Below are 16,674 nucleotides of genomic sequence, written 5' to 3'. Positions count from 1 at the left end.
TTCCAAAATATCAATTTTCTGAGATAACAACTCTTCTGTCTCTAATTTTTTTTGTCACTTTCTTCCAATTTTCCTCTTAAATCATTTACTTCCAATTCTACAGCCATTTCCCACTCCTCCACATTTTCTACTCTTTTCCCTATTTCTGTCATGACCAGTCCTAAACTTTGCATTTTATCTTCTGCTCATTTCATTTTTCTTTTAATTGCAGTAAATTCTAATGATAACCATTCTTTTAATGATCTCATTTGTTCTTCAAAAAAGGCTTTATCTATATTCTGTTCATCTGTTTTATTTTCTATTTCCCTGTGAAGATCTTGGTAATCTTCTTCCTCTTCTTCTGTATCTGTACCTGTGTTTGTGTCCTCTTCTTTGTATCTGTGTCTCCTGTTTTTCCTGATTAATTAGTTCTATGTCTTTGTCTGGCCTTCTCTTGCTGTTGGTCTTCCTTTCGTGGGTTGTCTGTGTCTGGCCTCCTGCTGTTGATCCTCTTGTTGTTGGTCACCCCGCTGTCCTTCTCCCCCGTCCGGCTCCTCGCTCCTTTCCTCTCTTTGTTTTTATCCTCCAGCTGAGTGCTCTGATGCCGGGCATCCCTCAGCTGTGTGTTGTAACTGCCTGTTCCTCAGCTGAGCGCCCCTCCCGCTGGTGTTCACTTTTTCCTTTAATTGCGCACTGCGCACTTTTGTTTGGCTCCGAGAGCCATTTTTGGACTTCGCAAGGCACTCACCAACCTCGGAGATCGGTTGCTCTTCATCACCGCAGCTCCCTGCTCCTTCGTGCAGGTAAGGCCTTCTTTCTTCTCCGGTGACTTTTCTTTTTTTCTCCATTGTTCTTACTTTCTCTTTCTTGGGTGCCATCTTCTTGTTCTTCTCTTTAACTTTATCTTTTATTTCTTGAGTTTTGTATTCATTGAACCTTTTCTTTTCCAAACTTTTAGTCTTTTTTTCTGGAGAGGGCTGGTTCAACCCGACCGGCCACTACTCTATCACATGACATCCCCCGTAACTAGTCAAATTTGTTGTGGTATACAGCAATGCATCTTCCACTCTCTTGCTCTGCTCTTCATTGGTGACCCATGGATCCTTGGTGCCAAAGAGAGCACTGGTGCTCAACAAGACACCAAACACTCTTGGCGAGAGTCTCGAGTATATCCCCCTCTCAACACAATCCTAGGATTCAAACCACAGGGCAGCACAGAGGCACAAACAGTCAAGCCACTGCCTCACAGTTCCATCCTCCGGTGAGATCAGTGTGGAATTTGCACCTTCTTCCCGCAACATGGGGGCTTTCTTTAGGTGCTCCGGTTTCCACCCATATCCCAAGGGGCGGAAGGTTGGTAATTAGTCACCAACTTTGGCCCTGCTGGGGAGGAGAACAGGAGGATCGGGAAGAATTGCAGAAAACAAAGTGGGATGTGTGGACTAAATGGATGCAAACAGGTCCAGTTCTGCACGACACACTCCTGCTTTCAGCCAAAGAACTCAGACCTAATCCACTACAGTGACCCTGTTACAGCCTCTCTTACACTTTTATGGAAATTATCATTTGGTTAATCAATGGAGCAGTTGAACCTCTACATTCTTTGAAATTGTCTGGTTGACTTACTGATACTAGCCGTGAATCAGCTGACAGAAGAAATTTCAGGCAACTCCTCCAGTGGAAGACACTTGGATTAACATCCGTTGCGATTTTGGACAGGGCTCGAGTTTACCATGGGACACACTGTAGATCCTCAAAGTGGAACCGACTCACAGCAAGGGTTAGAATTTAAGGAGATCCTGACTTTGAGCTTTGCGCTTTTACTCCGTGCGACTGACGTTGTTTTCTCTGGTCCAGGCTGGGGCTAAATATGCATAGCGTTTAAACACCAGGGTTTGTTTTACCTCGCCCTTGCACACTGCTCAAGGCGCCACTCATTCCAATGCCTACTCTTTGCCATTTGGGTCTTCGCTGCAGGAGCACAACCCAGGGAATCAGATTCAGAGCAGAAAAAGCGTTCCTTTAAATCCTCCAATTCAAGCCAAATTATGGCCGTTTAACGATGAAAAGAGTGGCTTGCTTCCAATTATAAAATTCGTGGCTGTACAGCAATGGGATTGGTTGCTACAGAGGTATTTCAAATTCCGTGTGGACTTGCCTACTGCTTTTGAACATGTCGTCAACTCCCAGACAATTGTCAATGTAGCTCAGTGAAATGACATAACACATCTGTTTCTCCCTTTCTCGTTACATTCTTCTTGACAGTAACAAGTTCACTCTTAATTACTGGTCAAAGATCCAGCCTATTGACTCAACTTGCAAATAGTTCAAAACCACACAAAATTCTTTTGGTGGAGAAAACATCAGGGAATTGTGACAACTGCAGAACTCACCAACTTCACCAGCCCTGAGCTTGACACATTAACTGTTTCTCCTCCATAGATACTGCCTGAACTGCCAAGAGTTTCTGGCACGAGGGTCCACAGTTTTAACTTTTATGTAGGTAGGGTAAGATTTTAGACTGCAGAAAATATTTATCTTTTTTCTTTTACAGAAGGTAGCAGCTGACCTCCAAACTTGTAGCCAGGGACTTGGCGGCACATGTGGGCTGATAGAGGGTCCTGACCTGAAGCACTGATCATCTCTCCCCACAGATGCTGCCTGACCCCTTGAATCCCTCCAGCAGCTCATTGTTTGTTCATAATTCCAGCATCAGTAGTTTCTGGAAGGAAATGAACGTTCAACTGTCAGTCAGCTAGCTTCCAGCAAGTGTGTAGCATCTCCACAAGAAAGCTGGCACAAACACCCACGCAAGCTGCCAATATCATTTTGTCCACAGATATCATGTGTAGCACTGGGCTATGGATTTTTCAAACAGGATAATCCATGCTTAAAAAACATACTATGACCTTAATGCATTTTCATACATCCCTGTGATTGGCTAGTAAATCTCTCATGGTGAAACAGCAGCACTAAAGATCAAGAAAATAGAAGGACTGGTCCTTAGTACATTAGCAGATCTGAGCTGGGATGGGAAGAGATTGATACAGCTGGCCAGTGTTCCCAAGAAGGAATGGGACAAAATGGCCACCAGTCCCAGGACTAACTTGCACATCGACAGGACAAGATCAGACCAAGTTACTCTCGTCCTTCACACACTCAAGTTGAAACTTGAGCAGGTTGTACAAAGAACAGCCATTTAGACAATTTATTTCCCAGGGAAACTCAACTACCCTGGAATTGCAAGAGCTGACAGACCATCCCAAACACCAATTTATCCTCCGCACACATGGGGAAAAAAAACCTGGTCACAGTGACCAATTGAAACCTAGGCACAGCAGGTTCTAGGGCAAGATTTACAAATAAAAAGAACAGATACTTGGATAAGATGGGGTTTGAAGGATATGAGCTAAACACAAGCAGATGGGACTGGTATGGGCATGTTGGGCTGAAGGGCCTGTTTGCATACTCTACAGATCAGCGATTGAGTGTTTTACTGCAGTGCTAATCAAACAATACCAAGTCCCAAATAGAAATCAACATCTCCAGTAGAATCCCTGATCTACAGTCCACAAAATACAAGAATGGATGCAGCCCATCGAGTCCACTCTGCCATTCCAATGTCCCTGATTTGCTCTCCTCTTCCATCCATTCTCCCGCCTTCTCCCCATAGCCTCCCTTATCAGAAACCTAGTCAGATTATGTCCTTTTATTTCAGTTGTATTCCTCTCCATCCTCAACATTCATTGGAGCGACTTCATCTCCAACATCGAAGTACTCGAGATGGCAGAGGCCGACAGCATCGAATCCACGCTGCTGAAGATCCAACTGCGCTGGGTAGGTCACATCTTCAGAATGGAGGACCATCGCCTTCCCAAGGTCGTGTTATATGGCGAGCTCTCCACTGGCCACTGTGACAGAGGTGCACCAAAGAAGAGGTACAAGGACTGCCACATTGACCACCGCCAGTGGGCTGATATCGCCTCAAACCGTGCATCTTGGCGCCTCACAGTTCAGCGGGCAGCAACCTCCTTTGAAGAAGACCGCAGAGCCCACCTCACTGACAAAAGACAAAGGAGGAAAACCCAACACCCAACCCCAACCAACCAATTTTCCCTTGCAACCGCTGCCTGTCCCACATTGGGCTTGTCAGCCACAAACGAGCCTGTAGCTGACGTGGAAATTACTCCTCCCTAAATCTTCGTCCACGAAGCCAAGCCAAAGAATTCTCCAGTTTATTTCCATTAAAAGAATGATAGAAAAATTAAACTGTTAATTTTTGCCATCTCAACTAAATGAGAAACAAGGAAAGGGAAGAAGGATTATGAAGGTAAATTAGCACAAAATATAAAAACAGATAGCAAAAAAATTTATAAAAATATAAAACGGAAGAGGGTGACTCGAATCAACATAGGTCCCTTGGAAGATGAGAGAGGGAGATTGATATTGAGTAATGAGGAAATGGCCGAGGCATTGAACAAACATTTTGTGTCAGTCTTCACAGTGGAAGACACGTCCAGCTTGCCAAATTGTGGTGCTAGGGACACGAAGGGAGATGAAGGCCTCGATAAAATAATTGTTACAAAAGAGACAGTGATGAGCAAACTAATGGGATCCATCCCAGGGTACTGAGGGAAATGGTGGGAGTTATAGTCAATGCCTTGGCAGCCATTTCCCAAAATTCTCTGGACGGGTCCCGACAGAATGGAAGACAGCAAGTGTCACGCCACTTTTTAAAAAGGGATGTAGGCAGAAGACTTGTAACTATCGGCCAGTTAGCTTAAGGTTTGTAATCAGGAAAATGCTTGTATCTGTCATTAAAAATGAAATAGCAAGGCATTTAGAACGAAGGGGTTCCATCAGGTAGATGCAGCATGGATTCAGAAAGGGCAGGTCTTGTGTGACAAACTTGCTGGAGTTCTTTGAGGATATAATGGGTGTGGTAGATAGAGGGGAACAGGATGATGTTGTACATTTGGAGTTCCAAAAGGCATTTGATAAGGTGCGCACAAGAGACTATCAATAAGATACAGATGAATGGAGTTGGGGTAAGTATACTGGCAAAGACTGAGGATTGGTTAACTGACAGAAAGCAGAGTCGGGATACATAGGTGGTTTTCTGATTGGCAGACAGTGGTAAGTGAGGTGCCACTGGGGTTGGTGCTGGGCCCACAACTGTTCACCATTTATATTGATGATTTGGAAGAGGGGACAGAGTGTAGTATAGCCAAGTTTGTGGATGATATTAAATTGAGTGGAAAAACAAATTGTACAGAGGATCTGAAGAGGCTGCAGAAGGATATAGTTAAGTTAGGTGAGTGGGCAAAGGTCTGGCAGATGGATATCAACATTAGTAAATGCGAGGTCATCCACTTTGGCAGGAAAATAGTAGATTATTATTTAAATGATGAAAAACTGCAGCAAGCTGTAGTACAGAAGGACTTGCGAGTGCTTGTGCATGAATCGCAAAAAGTTGGATTGCAGGTACAACAGGTTATTAAGAAGGCAAATGGAATGTTGGCCTTCATCGCTAGAGGAATTGAATTCAAGAGCAGGGAGGTCATGCTGCAACTGTACAAGGTCCTGGAGAAGCCGCACCTGGAGAACTGTCTGCTGTTCTGGTCTCCATACTTGAAGGATATACTAGCCTTGGAGGCAGCCCAGAGGAGGTTCACCAGGTTGATCCCAGAGATGAGGGAGTTGACCTATGAGGAGAGACTCAATCATCTGGGATTATACTCACTCAAATTCATGAGAATGAGAGGAGATCTTACAGAAACATATAAAATTATGAAAGGGAGAGATAAGATAGAGGCATGAAAATTGCCTTCACTGGTAGGTGAGACCAGAACAAGGGGACACAGCCTCAAGATTCAGGGGAGAGGTTGGATCCATTATCTTGGAAGGATGTGATCCTAACACAGGGAGATGAGATTCATGTAGATGGGTTAACAAAGCATTACACCAATGTGTAGAAGTAACTCAGCCCATCGCATAGCATCCATAGGAAGTCAAGGGTAATCAATGTTTTGCACCTGGACCATTCCAACAAAGAGCCCAAGGTCAAAACGTTAGCTACCCTTGACTTCCCCTGGATGCCATGTGGCCTGCTGGGTTTCTCCAGCACATTTGTGTGTGGCACTTGACCACAGATCTGCGGACTTTGTTTAACTGATGGGCTAATAGGTTGGCATGGCGAGATACAGGACTAATTTCTGTGTTGTGCAATTTGATCATTTTACTCACTGTAGACAACATCCAGAAACAGCAGAAATATGGCAAAAGCTTCAGGACCAGATAACATCCCACTGAAGAGCTGGGCACCAGAAGAAGCTACTCCTCCAGCCAAGCTATCTCAGCATTGGCCTGGCCATGGGAAAAATTGCCCCGATATGTCCTCTCCCCTAAAAGCAGGGGAAGTCCAAGCCACCTAATCACGGCTTTGTCTCCTCCCAAACATCTGCAACATGGAAGCCATTGGCAACTGTGCTATCAGGTGGCATTTTCTCACCAACATCTAAGTCTGGGCTTGCCCCAATGTCCGAGTGCTGTCACCAGATCTTTGGTGGGGGGGAAGCTGCCTCAACAGCTGTCCATGTGGAGTTTGCATGTTTTCCTCCTTCCTCCCACTTCCTAATGCGTGGATTGGCAGATTCAGTCACCAAAAACTATGCCCAATATGCAGGTGAGTGGCAAATTCTGGGCAAAGTTGATAGAAACATGACAAGAATATATGGGATTTGTGTAGGATGAGCATGGATGTGGAATTGGGAAACAGTGGGACCCATCTCTGCACAGTACGACTACTGCAAGAGACCCACTTAGCTCTGAACCTTGTCAGAGATGAGGGATGTGTAGCCACACTCAACACAAGAGAGCCAAGTGTGGTATCAAGGAGCCAAGGTAAAACCGAGCTAAGGACATCAAAGGGAAGAAATTACATTGGGGTCACATCTCACACAAAGGAAGACTGTAAATTTTGAAGATCAAGACACCAGTGAGCTTCTCTGAAGGGCTCCCAGTTCAATCGTTCTCCATTGCTTCACTACAATGCAAAAATAATTCCTCAGTAAACAAAGCAGCCAATTCATACAACCAATATTCAGGCAAGGCCTGGACAACTAGTGTTGTAATCAAACAAGGACCCCACTCCACCACCCAAACAAAGTGGCACCATCTAAAACCAAAGATCAGACCAAGTCCACCATAGAAGCTGCCTCCATTAATTAAGAAAGTCTGCAGGTGCTGGAGTGGAGTGCAATATGCAAGCATGCTGGAATTTCTCATCCACACCCCAATACATAGTCAAGTAGTGCACCACAAAATACCCTCGGCCCAATCCAATGGAACAACCCCCAGCCTCTGCGGTACCCTGCTGTAACCTCCGCCCTAGATTCCAAGAACAAACACTGCTCGCTTCTCCCCTGATCTATTTTGTCTTCTACCCTCCAACCTGAATCCATTCATGACCTCTCACCTGGTTAGCCTGTGCTCCAGCCCTTGTCCCTTCCTCCTTTTTTTAATTCAGGCATCTGCCCATTAAACCAGGTTCTGGATGATGGCCCCAGACCCGAAACATTGATTACCCTTTACTTCCTGCAGATGCTGCGTGACCCAGGTTTCTCCAGCACATTTGTGCATTGTACACGACCTCAGCATCTGCAGACGTTCTGCTCCAATTTCCAACTGAACTACACTGCAGGAAAGGAAAGTGTGAAGGCAACAAATAGCAAGGACGTTTCCTCTCACACTGGGCAGTGATAATACACAATTTAATTCTCATTAAAGCTGCCAGTTCTGTCTCTACAAGAACAAAAACTTCTTCAACCAAAAACACTTCTTTCACTTCTACCCAACTCCCAAATTTTCTTTGCACTTAGTTTTTAGTATGAGGCTGTTTCAAGTTGTTCAACCAAGTACCTGTTTAACTGCAGCAAGAAAGAATTTTGGTCCCCTTGTATGACAATTAAGATATCATAATTTTCTAAAACCAACCAGAGTTCAACTACAATCCAGGCTAATTGCAACTACTTGAAAGACAAGGTCTGGGTTTTAAGCATGGGGATTATAGAATCAAATGTAGCTGAATATCTTAATTTACATCTTGTCCCATTCTTAAAGCACACTAGAAAATATTCTTTAGCTGATGTATCTTTCTTTGGCTTGGCTTCGCGGACGAAGATTTATGGAGGGGGTAAAAAGTCCACGTCAGCTGCAGGCTCGTTTGTGTCGAATTGGACCAGTGAGAGGCTCTGCGGCTGAAGGACAAACGCAGGTTGCGAACTGTTGGCGACTTGTGGGCAAGGAACTCACGCAGGCTGCGGGCAACTTGAGGTCAAAACACCAGGTTGCGGGCTAAAGGAGACTGGAAGAACCAAGTCATGGAACCTGAATTGGAGAGGATGCTGAAGGCAAGAAGGGCTCTAAAAGAGCTTCGGGCATGGAAGGCTTCTGGATTGCATGGCAGATTTCAGTTTACAGCTCGGGCTACCAATGGTTTGAACTGGAATCTGCGCAGCTTTGGAGTGAATCCACGGACACTCAGCGACTCTGAAAGGACTCTCTTCTGCTTCTCTTATTGTAAGGGGCACCAGGCAACACTAATGGTGAATCTTTGGTTGTCTTACAGCAGGCAGAAGAACATTTTGTGTAATATTAAATTTCTGTACATGACAATAAAGGAATCTCAAATTGATTCTATTTTGGAAAAGCTGAGTTTATAAAAACAAAACCTTACTTTTGCACTGCACTAACCCATAGATCTATGATCCACATCAAGGGATGTGGATGTCTACAGACTGATGCAGTGTGGAAGCAACTTGGAGGCAATGTCCCTCAGCCACTTTACCTCGGAGGACAAATTACCGACTTCCCCACGATCCTGGGGGGGTCCCACTTCACGAGCACCTGTGCCATCACCATGGGTGATGACAAGCTGGAACTCCCAACAGCCAACCATTTCAAATCCCTTCCCCATTCCTACACAGACTTGCCAGTCTTCAACATCATCCCCGCATAACAAGTAACCCTGTGGCGGGAGAAATGCACTTTCAAGACATGTAACGCCAGGCGTTGTTTTTTTTTTTAAAAAGCAAACTTGTTTTATTTTTGGAAGGCCATTCAGTCATTGTTGTTCATGCAAGCCAAATGAGAGGTTCTCTCACTTTAAGCATTCTTCCTGTAAAGTTGCAGGCTCTGGTTCTTCCATCGCTGAACCTCCACCATTGCACTATTTATGGAGTGCAAGTGGCACACAATAACTGTCTGCACTAATGAAACCCTTAAAGTGATTATCTTGTATACTTATTGTTTGTTTTAATTCATTTAAATTTCCTCATCATTTCTTTACAAATATTGTTTAGTTACAGCAAGAAACATTTCTGGTAGAAATGTACATTGTATAGGGTGTATGACATTAAACTTATCATTTAAGGAAGGATGTCTGCCTCTGCCACTGTCAGCCAATGTGCTCATTGCCCAGTCTGTGAGCAAGACCTCAGTATTAGTAAGCCAAAGAGTAAACACACGATTGAATGCAAATTAGGTAGTTGAGGAGTATTAAAAAAATAAGAAAAACCTCAAGAAATAAATCAGAAAGGCTAAAAGAAGAGAAGACACGAGGCAGATAATGTGAAGGTTAACTCAAAGGGTTTCTGCAAGTATGTTAAGAGACAAAATTAAAACCCTAGAAGATCAGAGTGGTCATCCATGTGTGGAGCCTCACAAGATGGGAAAGATGTTAAACAGGTTTTTTTTGCATCAGTATTTACTCAAGAAACTGGCATCGTGTACAAGGAAGGAAGGGAAATAAGCAGTAGTAGCATGGAACATATAGAGATTAAGGAGGAGGTGCTTGCTATCTTCAAGCAAATAAAGGCAGATAAATCCCTGGACTTGACATGATATTCCCTCAGTCCTTGAGCAAGAGGAGTGTAGAAATTACAGGGGCCCTGACAGGAATATTGGAGGGTAGCTCATGTTGTTCAAAAAAAGGCTCCAAAAGTAAACCAGGAAATTACAGGCTGGTGAGCCTGACATCAGTAGTAGGTAAATTATTGGAGGGTGTTCTGAGAGATCAGATATACAAGTATTTGGAGAGCCAAGGGCTGATTAAGGATTCTCATCATGGATTTGTGCTTGGTAGATCATGTTTAATGAATCTTACAAAGTTTTTCGAGGAGGTTACCAAGAAAGTAGATGAAGGATGTGGATGTGTCTACATGGACTTTAGTAAAGTATTTTACAAGGTCCCACATGGAGGTTAGTTCAGAAACTAGGTATCCATGGAGAGGTTGTAAATTGGATTTGAAATTGGTTGTATAGGAGAAACCAGTGAGCAGTAGTGGGTGGTTCCTTCTCAGACTGGAGGCCTGTGATTAGTGGTGTGCCTCAGGGATCTGTGCTGGGACCATTGTTGTTTGTTGTCTATATCAATGACCTGGATGATAATGTGGTAAATTAGATCAACAAGTTTTCAGGTGACACTAAGAGTGGAGGAGTTGTGGACAGTGAGGGAAGCCTTCAAAGCTTGCAAAGGGATCTGGATCAAATGGAAAAATGGGCCAGAATATGGCAGATGGAATTTAATGCAGACAAATGTGAGGTGTTGCATTTTGGAAGGACTAACTAAGGTAGGACATACATAGTAAATGGTAGGGCACTGATGAGTGCAGAATAACAAAGGGATCTGGGAATTCAGATACATAATTTCCTGAAAGTGGCATCACAGGGTTATAAAGAAAGCTTTTGGCACCTTGGCCTTCATAAATCAAAGCATTGAGTACAAGAGTTGGGATGTTACGGTGAGGTTGTATAAGACATTGGTGAGGCCAATGTCGTTTGCAGTTCTGTTCACTTAACTACAAGAAGGATATCAATAAGATTGAAAGAGTGCAGAGAAGATTTATTAGGATGTTGCCGGGTCTTCAGGAGTTGAGTAACAGGGAAAGATTAAACAGGTTAGGACTTTATTCCTTGGAGTGTAGAATCATGAGGGGTATAGACAGAGTAAAATGAATAGACTCTTTCCACTTAGATTAAGAGATAAATAAAAGCTTTATGATGAAAGGTTTCCCTAAACCTTTGAAAACATTCAGGAGAATGTTCACTCAGAGAGTGGTGGAAGTGTGGAATAAGCTGCCATCTGACATAGTAAATGTGGGCTCGCTCTTAAGTTTTAAGAATAAATTGGATAGATACATGGATGGGAGAGATCTGGAGGGCTATGGACTGGGTGCTGGCCGATAGAGCGAGCAGGATGATATTTCAGCATGGACTAGAAGGGACAAATGGCTTGTTTTCTGTGCTGCAGTGTTCTTTGGTTCTAGCAGTGCTGTTCATGGACCAGGCCACCAGATAGTCTGCTTTACAATCTAGCCAGGGCTACAGAGATAACAATGACCACAGGATTATTGTCAAAGTCCACACCTGGTCTGGCCTTGGCATGGCTCAGCCCTGCACCCACAACTGGATGGCCAGCAAACTGCTGCAGCCTGGACACAGTGGGTGTGGGGAGGATGCTTGCTATGGTGAGGGGGTCCTGGGACCAGAGGGCACAGCCTTGGATCACAAAAACATCCCTTTGGAACATAGATCAGGCATATCTTTACCAACTCACACAAGTTAGAATCAGATTCAGATTTATTGACAGAGTGCATACATGACATCTTAAACAACCCCGAGATTCTTTTTCCTGTGGGCAAGACAGAATCATAATGGAATTGGTCTGGAAGTACATTAGAAAATAGAGGTGAGGAGGAATTTCTTTACCCAATCTCTCGAATTTGTTGCTGCGGTCAACGGTGGAGACCAAGTCATTGGGATTCTTTAAGACAGAGGGAGGTAGGTTCTTGATTAGGATGGGAATCAAGGGTTATGAGAAGGTGGAACAGTGAAAGGGATAGTAAATCAGCCATGACGGAATGGTGTGGGGGTACTTGATGGGCTGAATTCTGCTCCCACATCAGACAGTCTACACTGCTCTGGTTTAACAGAAATGGTCACATCAGGGTACCAGATGCTGCACTCAGGAACAGGTTAAAATGTCACCCAGGATCGCGAGCATGGCAGGATCATTATATGCATTCTTCCTCTCTCCACAGGCTGACGCCTAGTTAGAAAGTAACCAAAAGGGAAATTATTTGCCATGAGGGGGGTGTTCAGACCCTTGCTGGCCTGCATTTGACAGCTGGAACCAGGGAAACATTTCTTCTGACAGGTTTCAGTATCCACCTCCTTCAGAGGAGACGTGCGTGTGTCCTTGGGCCATGTCTGCTCTTCATGGGTAAGGAGAGCCACCAGACACCCTCCTTGGCCAAGTTCCAACTAGTGCTGCAGGGAAATCAGAGAATTGCTTTGCCTCCAACTGTGCCGCACATCTGTCCACACAAGGGGACAGGAACACCACAGCAGTGAGCCAATCCCCTGCAATAATCAACCCGCATCATGTTCTCAAAGAAGCGAGTCTCTAATCTGCAAACGCACATTGCAGTCTAGCCATTTCCTGAAGTGTTTGACGTATCTACGGCAATGGCGCTTGATGCCACTCAGGCACTAGGAGGGCATTCGGTTTTGCCATTTTAACTCTGAAAGTGGCCTTCTCGCGAGCAGTTATCACAGGAAAAGGCCACCATTTACTCTGGGGCAAGACCCAAAAGTGCTGGAGAAACTCAGCAGGTCACATAGTGTCCACAGGGAGCAAAGAGTTACAAGCATTTTTGGCCTAGGCCATGACCTGCGGAGTTTCTCCAGCACATTGGTGTCCTGCACTCGGCCCAACATTTTCCTGTTTAACTACCCTTACTCTGGGTGTAATGAAGTACCATCTAGCCTAGCTTGGTGATACTAGTGAAGGATAGTGACATTGCAGTGGAAGAAAATGCAGTTCTTAAGAATCAAAGAGCCCTTGCTTCCTCCCCCCATCAGAGACATTTTCCCTGCCTCTCCATTAACCCCTCCTTTCTGATACTGCACAGATCAGCCTTCTTACTCTCTTCTCCTATATAGCTGACACTAATCTAGTACTTTATTTATAAACCCTACACTGTCCTTTCAGTTGACAGGCTAAACTTTATGCAGAAATGTGGCAGGTTAACTTTGTGACAGTGCAGCTCATTATGAAGATGAAGAGTCATTTTCCATGCAGACCCTTGATTACAAAGTGATTCAGACACAACTACCAGGGCTCAACAGTACAGAGATTCCACATATGAGCAGTAAATGTAAGGCAGTCTGGTATGAATGCAAACTTCAGTCATGTATTTTCAACTGGAATCAGCTGTTTCCACCTTAACTGCAGAATCAGCTCATCATGTTGATATTAGTTGTACCTTATTTGCCTAGTGCACCTGAACTTGCCCCTTATTTTAATCTCAGGATTAATCAGACAAGTTCATTTCAAAGCCCAAACGTTCAGTGTTGCAGTTTGGTTTGTAAAGCTCATGCCCCTGAGCACACGGTGCAATTATTCACATTGTCATGGGGCCCGGGGAGTAACGTCTCAAATGGCGGCAAGATCCAAGATTGAAGTTAGGCCCATTCTCAAAGACATCCAGGGAAGACAGAAAGCTGCAGCCCATCCTCGTTATCCCTCTCAAGGGCATCAGTATCCACCTTACAAATGGTTGCACTTTTTTTTTAAAGTCACTGCAAAAACACTGAAAACCTAGCAATTATCTGCACACAGATAAATCCCATGAAAAGCTACACAAAAGTGATCAACATTGAAGTTTACAGGAGTAATTCCTTTTAGATTATTCAATCTAGTACTAGTAGATGCCCACAGTTGCTCATCATTCCAATAGCTCATTTGAACAGCAGTGCCGAAAACAGGCCAACCCTCCCTCAGTACTGTGGTAGAAACACAGCCGAGATTACACACACCATCTCTGAAGGATGACAGATATTCATCTCTCTCTCTCAACTGGGTCCGACATGCATTTTGGCAGGAAGAAACCAAATACCTTACCAATAGTTCTTGGCCAGGACAAGTTGGTCTTGACAGATGTGGAGCAGGGCTTGGCAAGATTTTCTCTCAATTTAGCCACTCTAAGCTTCAAGGATACTTTGTCCATAACATTCCCATGTTAAGGAGACAAAGTTTGACCTTTGAAGTGAAGCATAGTTGTTGATATAGTGCAGAATAGTTTGGCAACATTTACTCAGCTGTTCTTGCATCTTACATATGGCACCAGTTGCCAAACTTTTGATCTGCTGGTAATCAGGTGGGTGTTGAAGACTGTAGCCCATCCAAGCCAGCAAGGATCCCAAGCCATCCCAAAGCTTGGGAAGAAAAGGTGTTGTCACTATAAAGCCAGCATCTGCCTGCACTTGGGAATACAAAGCAGAATCATACCAGAATACATATCAGAATCAGTAGGTATCTGGCAAATCCATCCTCAGTCAGGAAGTCGCCAATTCAAGCAAGCAATGGAAGTTTAAGAAAAAAATGCCTTCCGATAAAAATAACTCCAGCAGACTGAATTGCCACTTAATCACTTGAGGCATGCGAGGTAAAGCTTTCACTGTTCTAAATTTAAACTAATGAAGTGAGACCTGCACCTAATATTTTTGTTTAATTGAAGGGCATGGAACGGCAAGCAATAATTAATATCCAGTTATCACAGTCAGCAAAATATCACTGAATACGATCCTTCATGTCAGCAAAAAATAAGTTTCAGTATGTTTGTATGCTTTAAGGTCGAGCTCAAATTTCAAAAAAAAAAATCCAGATTGAAGAATACATTAGAAAAATTAACTTCTGAAATCTTGAAAAATAAAACTGCAGGATCCTACAACCGATAGTGTGCTTATTTGGAACCACACTTTAATACATTAGTTTTCCAGTAGAGGACCTATGTGCTTGCTTCAGTCAATACGTTACATCAATCACAGGCCACAAGTATGAATTACCCTTGTTACAAGGATTAAAACTATGTCAGGGTATGAAATTAATTAGATTGGTAATCCTTTTAGCTTCTCTGACAAGACAGCTCTGATGGAAGTCACAGCCATTCCTCCTGGTCAATTAAGTGCCGCTGAAGGAAAAATTGGATTAATCTTTACATGGAAGAAACTAATTGATGTGATACTTCAGACACAGGCCTCACAGCTGGAGAAAGTTATTCTATCAAGGAAATATATACATTCTTTAAAAGCAAACAGGATTTGACACAGACCTTCAAATCTTCTACACAAACACAAGCTTCCCCTGTCCCAGAGCGCGTCTACTCGATCTGTGGTGTTTGAAATACCCATCCATACCAGCATTTTTCAATTGCTTGGGTTTATACTGTTGGGGCAACCCGAGATTTCGGTCTTGAAGCTCCAGACTTGGCCAATTTAAGACAACAGTTTATTTGAAAGCCCAGGGCAGAAACAGCCTGACAAATGGCCAGTGTTTCAAGCTTAAATATCACCACGGAAAAAGGGCTTGATCAACATTGTCTTGCCCTTTGCAGAACCCCTTCCATTTCAGGGATCACCGCGTGCCTTTAACCGACCCTTTTGCTTAATTCCAAATGCGTCCCGGCGGCTGACGGGGGGAGTGAAAAGGGAATTGGAAAAACGAGACGATGGTGGAGAACTCATTCTCCTCCAAACATGGGAGTGGAGAGGGAGAGGGAGAATTGCAAGGATGATGACGGCAGTGGGGAGTGAAGTCTTGACACTTGTAGCAGAATGGAAACAGCCAGTGGAAAATGACCAGTTGTCACCCAAGTGACAGGCAACAGCTGCTTCCACATCTGGAGTCTGGCTCAGGGCAAAAAAAAAGACACCTCTTCCAAGAACTCAACGTATCCGAATGCAAAGCAGCGACAGGACGGCCGCCGGATGAATGACTGGAGAACATAGAAATCACACCTTCAACCAACATTTAATGCCGTTCAATTCCTGAACAGACTGAGACTGGGGGGACATTCCAGTCAAAGGCAGGCAACCAAAGCCTCTTTTAGCGGTGAACTCCTGCACACCAGCAACAAGTAACTTCCACGTCCCTCACCTCCCGCCCCGTTAGCACTCATTTGTGCCGGTGAGAGACACGGTGACAACCCCCCGGAGGAGGCTGGCACGTCGCAGCTACTCTCTGCGGGAGACGGATCCAACATTGATGCAAGTACTGACTGGAACAAAGTTCAGGTATCAGCGAGGATCAAACTCAGTCCTACCTTAGTCGGGCTCATAGGCGGGAGGGCAGCACCGAGAGTGAGAGGGGGGGAGGTCGCTTACAATATCCCTTTAAACGCCAAACGCGCTAGTAGCTGCGAATCGGTCGGGAGCCAGCGGCCGGTGCCCTGCTCACAAGCAAGGAGCGTCTGGGGCCATTGGCCGGCCGGGCACACACTACCGTCCCGACTCCGTGCCCACTGCTCCGGAGCTCGGCCGCACGCTGCAATTACATTCACTTCGGCCGCCGCCCATTGGCCGAAAAGCCCAGTGCCGTCCAATCCGGGCGGGCCGAGGGACTCGGAGAGACGGAAGATGCGGACTGGATTACGTCGGCGGGGCTTTTCTCCCTCCTGCGCTGCCCCGCGGAGAGGACCCTCTCCTCCTCCCCCCCTTTCAATGTCCCAGGTTCAGTGACGATCTCGCCCTTCAGTAAAGAAAGACCAGTCAACAACTGGTGGAGAAACTATTCCACCTTTCCCCCCCCCCACCCCAAACCCTTCCTCCTCGGTGGGAGGAGGATCCCCTCAT

General features: G+C 44.8%; 1 protein-coding gene across 2 annotated transcripts in view; it reads right to left on the bottom strand.

Annotated features, from left to right (window-relative positions):
* Positions 1-16,334, bottom strand: part of LOC138745793 (prickle-like protein 1) — a 178,419-nt gene extending 162,085 nt beyond the window's left edge. For both annotated transcript variants that reach the window (XM_069903098.1, XM_069903097.1), the window contains exon 1: positions 16,146-16,334. The gene's annotated coding sequence lies outside the window, so the exon portion shown is untranslated. The remainder of the gene's footprint in view (positions 1-16,145) is intronic.
* Positions 16,335-16,674: the final 340 nt, after the last annotated feature.

Source organism: Narcine bancroftii, chromosome 11, assembly GCF_036971445.1.
Source record: "Narcine bancroftii isolate sNarBan1 chromosome 11, sNarBan1.hap1, whole genome shotgun sequence".
NCBI lineage: Eukaryota > Metazoa > Chordata > Chondrichthyes > Torpediniformes > Narcinidae > Narcine > Narcine bancroftii.
The sequence above is the reverse complement of the archived record's forward strand: the minus strand, read 5'-3'. Positions and strand labels throughout refer to the sequence as shown.